The 5,149-nt window shown below is 39.6% G+C and overlaps 1 long non-coding RNA gene across 1 annotated transcript in view; it reads left to right on the forward strand.

The window, feature by feature from the left end:
* LOC109297048 overlaps nucleotides 1-5,149 on the forward strand; it is a 15,536-nt gene that overhangs the window by 1,569 nt on the left and 8,818 nt on the right. Inside the window, exon 2 of the long non-coding RNA XR_002097174.1 lies at nucleotides 983-1,082. This is a non-coding gene — a long non-coding RNA (uncharacterized LOC109297048). The remainder of the gene's footprint in view (nucleotides 1-982; nucleotides 1,083-5,149) is intronic.

The raw sequence follows: 5,149 nt of genomic DNA on the forward strand, positions 1-5,149 counted from the left end.
CACAGTCACTTAATTTATTGATGAGGATGGGGTGAGAGACAGTGTCAAAGGCCTTCTTAAAGTGTAGAAAGACTACGTCCATGGCGACACCATCATCCAAGGATTTAGTTACTTGGTCATAAAAGGCAATCAGCTTGGTCAGGCAGGACCTGCCTTTGATGAACCCATGCTGATTGCCCCTGAGCATGATCTCCCCTGCTGGCCCCCCACAGATGTGCTCCTTGATGATTCTCTCCAAGATCTTCCCGAGCACTGAGGTGAGGCTTACAGGCCTATGATTACTTGGGTTCTCCTTCCTCCAAATGAGTCCTCCTATCTTTCCAAATGAGTTCATGTAGTGCTTCAGTTAATTTTTGTCTGGTGTAAACCAAGTGGTTAGACAGGGTTTCTGTGCTTACAACATTGCAAGAACATTTTCAGAAGCCATTTTTTGAAAATTTGACCCAGGTTCAACGATAGCAAAGAGTGGGTTCCATGCAATTTGACATTAGCCTATTTTGAAACAAAAAACAACTTGATTCTAGAGGATCTTAAGAGCATATTTGCACATGCTGATACAACCTTTCTTCCCCAGAGCACTTAAACTGTTCAGCATGCAAATATTTCACAGTGCTGAGATCCAGTCAGCTCTGGGATGAAGGCCAGCAAACTAATAGTAACACACTTGCTGCACAACTAGGAGAAATATTAACTGAAGAGACTGAGGCAAAGTACCTGTGGTCATGAAATGAACTCGATATTTAAGTTAATTCATGTCTTAAAGATATTTTTAGCAAGCGTGATGTGTTGCCATTAAGACCCCAGTTTGGAATTTTTTCACATCAGAACATTCTGGACTTCATGCATACAGCAAACTAGGATTTGTTTTATTATTGCTAATTAAGCAGTGAGATATAAAAACAAACAAAGCCCCCCCACAGTTAAATACTTAGCTACGTAGATTCTTCCCGCCAGAAATAACCAGCCTCATTGTTTAGTCCAGATTACATCACCTCAAGCAACATTTCCAAGGTCACTGGAAAAAGCTAAGCATAAGCACCTGTTTAATATGCTTAAAAGACATATGACTGCATTGTCTATTGGTAAGTATATGTGTCTTATTTTAATTTAAGTAATCACCTTCTCTGGTTATTCAGTTTATCTTGTTCACAGGAAAGCCACTCTTTAAATTGGGGACTAGTTTTAGCATCTTCACTGCTAGTGTGGAAAAGTTGAGCTGGACTTCAGCTAGACTATGTGCATTTCTGGGAGTGAAGAGGAAAATACCTATTCTTTGTTTTTCTTTAAAGAAAATCATGTCCAGAACTTAATGGAACAGTGTCTGTTCATGCGGAGTCAGATTGCATGCTGGATGTTAGCCCCTTATGCATCTCTTCTTCTATGCACCTTGGTGATGGTGCCCAAACTTAATTCAGACCTACCTAGGCCTATCATCTCACTATGCTTCTTTGCTGTATCTAGTCAAAGATAATTGGTACACACTTATTTTGGAGTCCCTTGGAGACCTTTTACATATTTGTATCAATTCCCTTGACTCTGAAGAGTATACTCTTTAGCTCTCTCTGAATTTCTCAGTCATAATAGTTCTCTTCCTTCACTTCCCTGTCCTTAATAAAAAAATCTTTCCATATCAAAATACTCTGGCTTTCTATTCTTACTATGCCTCATGTTTCCAAACTCTGTGCAACAAACTTGCTGCTGCTTCTGTCTCTGACATGCAATAAAAAGTACAGTTTCAAATGCAAATTTTTGAAAACCAGTCTGTTTGTACCATCTGACCTTGGTAGAAGCTGTATTTCAGTAACAAAGGCAAACCTTTGTTCTTAATTATTTTCCTAGTTCCTTGACAAGATTGTAGTGCTTATGTAATGTACCACTGTGCATATTACTGCATTTACTCAAATCTAAGATGACCCTGAACTTAAGATAACCCCCTTAATAATTAGATTATATACATGGAAAATTTACAAATTTGTTATAATTTTTCAGGTATAGAATCTAATTATTGGAGAGTTGTCTTGAATTGTCCCCTTCCCACTGCCACAGAACAGAAAATAGTGGCTAGGAGGTCAGGTACCCCCCTTTGCCCTTTCACCCTGCTTACTATCTGACCCTATTCGGGGTCTGTTCCTTCCCTGAGCACATGGAAGCAAAGGGGTAATTTGAAATGCAAGGGACCAAAAAATACTGACTTTGAGATAAGCATACCTATAATAATCTGCATATAGGCAAATTAGCATGAGTATCTATAGACCTAGTTCATCCAATGCATTTTACCTTTTTTTTTTGGAAACTGCTGCAAGTTTCAGCACAGCACATAACCACATTTTTTAACAGTACTTTCATACCCACTTAAACATAGTACAAATTGTCCATAATATTACTCTAAAGCCAAAAGGCTTATGATTTATCATATAGTTCATTGGGCTGGGCTCCAGCAGTGTCAAAAGTGTTTCAAGCCATGGTGACCCTACAGCTCAACACAGTATTGTGTGTGTGTGTGTACTCCAGACATCTCCCCCTTCCCCATCCCAATAAAGATCCACGTGCTAAGCCTTGTGTCCCCACTCTCAACTGGAACTGGGTGCTCTTGTCATCTCTTGTCTTGTCATGAGTCCTGGGATCCTCCAAAAATGTATGTGCAGGTGAAACGTAGGGCTACTTGGTTCAACTCAACATCATGGAGGTCAAGGCCACATCAATCACATGCAATGGGCTCAGAGGGCGTGACAGAGCCTCTCACCTACATATATGTTTGGTGATGCTTGCCAGACATTTAAGGCAGGTGAAAGAACAGGAATCATTGTAAACAAGAAGGAAAGGGGCAGCTCAGATGCGGAAGTGAAGAACAAGTAAAACTGTATTTAATGTAGTAGCTCACCATGAATTGAGCACAATGGGCACTACCATATTCAGATGGGCTGTATTGACTTAGCCTTATGATAAGTTCCCATCAACATGTTTTCCTAACATGAGTCAGGTGTTTTATAGGCATGCTGAGTGTGGACTGCGTTCAATCAGCTTCCTGGTTGGTTTCTATTACTGAGCACATGTTGCTTCTGACAGCAGTTTAATAATAGGTAATGTATTTAATGATGGTTTTCTTGTGTGTGAATATAAGAGGAGGGGCTTTGCCCCGACCATGTTGATGAGGGCAGTGGTGAGGGGGAGAATCTCATTTTATATTTACTCAAATATGGACTTTTAAAGTTAATGTAAGAAGACAAATATCAAGTACTGTAAACGAGAGGAGGGTGACTTTGCTTCTCAAACTTGGGTAAAATATTTAGTATACCTCTGAGACACTGCTGTGTGCTGCTGGCAAAATATCTTAAGATATTCAGCTAGAGTTCTAGTATTCATAGAGTACTGCTGCATGCCTGGTGACCCTGGGTTCCACATGCAGTTACTTGAGTAACCTGCTTCTGGGTGAGGTGACATAGTTTGTTGTCTTTGAACCATATTAGTATTAAAATTGCCACATGCCTTTCTGGTTGAGCTGACACTAAAGAGTGATTCCAGGCAAAAATGAACCATCTTGAATGGCTGCATACCCCCAAACTTGAATCTCTTTTCAGGTGAGGTTCGTTTGGTTGCATTCTTTCTTATCTTTATTCAGCCAGGCTTGGTTTCCTCCCTCACTTTAGTCTTCCTCCTTGGCCCTTCCTCCTTGTAACTGGGATAGCATTTTCTGGGTCCAGGAGGGTTTCTCAATACTTCAACTCCCTATAAAATATTGGAAACTGAATGCATGTTCTGGCCACATCATTAGAGTCAACACCACTATTCTTACAAAAAGTGTGTTAGGTTCCTTACCAGGAGATAGAATACTGGGTCTGTGTCTATATGACAGTTGCTTCATCAGCCTAATACCATACTTGCACTGTCTTAAGAGTGAGCCTACCCTTTTCCCTCCTGTCCACTCCTTTTTATATTTTTCAAGAAGGATGGGAGTAAAGGAGAATGTTCAAAACCAATCATATGCATACGATTCCCTTTGAATGCTCCCAACTTTCTAGGATGGAAGAGTCATTCATGACTGTCTAGCTGAAGATATCAGCATGCAATGATGTAGCTGGGGAGTTCACACCAGCAAACACAAGCAGCCTTGAAGAATCTGTTTTTAAAGTCCTAAATCAAAAGCAGTATAAAATGGCAGCAGCCAGGTAAAGTCCTCCTAGACATGTACATTGCAAGTGTACATCTTCAGTCTTTGACATTGTGTCTGAAATCCATAGGTGTGGTTTTGCAGTGGAAATTATTTGCAATTTATGCCACTTAGACATTTAACTAGCTGATTTTCAGACACATCCAGATACTTTACATGAGTGAATAAATAAGTGGCAAAATTGTGAACCCCAAACTGGAAATCAGTGCTGGAAAATATGGATAAAATGAGCTCCAGGTATCAGCCAAATACGCAGCAATAACCCATTGACTTGTCCAGGGTGTAAGTCCTCTGAGCAGCTCTGAAAACTTAAACTTTACACAAGTAAGTTTTCTGATAAAGAGTTTTGTAAATATTGGCTCTCAACATGACTTGTCAAATGCAGGAAGCAGCTAAATAACTATTTGGAGAGCAACAAGACATTTTACTATCTCTACAGATAACACATGCCACCTGCTGTTAACATGCTGGTCTTCACAACCTTATTTCATTTTCCTTTGACAGCAAAGCACAACATTGAATATCACCACTGAAAGTAATTGGACAGTCTCCCTGTGAAATTAGTTCCTGTACTGCTTGCTTATAGTTCTAATACTTTTCCTAAAACTAATGCACTGTCTTTGCCTTTTAGTATTTCTTGTACTTTCTTTGTTGACTTTGTTGATTATAACTGCTATTTCTCTATTTGACATGGCATTGTGGAATGTCAATTTACAATATTTGCTGGGTTTGCGAAGTACTTTTTAAAAATAAAATATTTCTCAGAGGTGGGTAAATATTACTATTTCCTTTTTATAGATACAGGAACTGCAGCAAGGAAATGTTAAGTGGCATGCCTCAGCTTACATAGCAAGTCAGTAGCAGAAATAGGGTTAGCTCTGATAGATCTGTTGATTCCACACTTGTGCTCTTCTGCTTGTCATCTGCCTCCTTAGCTCAAGCAGCTGTCATTTCCATTTAACTGAAGATTATATTCTTTGA

This window comes from Gavialis gangeticus, unplaced genomic scaffold (genome assembly GCF_001723915.1).
Source record: "Gavialis gangeticus isolate Ggan-Ray unplaced genomic scaffold, GavGan_comp1, whole genome shotgun sequence".
Classification (NCBI taxonomy): domain Eukaryota; kingdom Metazoa; phylum Chordata; order Crocodylia; family Gavialidae; genus Gavialis; species Gavialis gangeticus.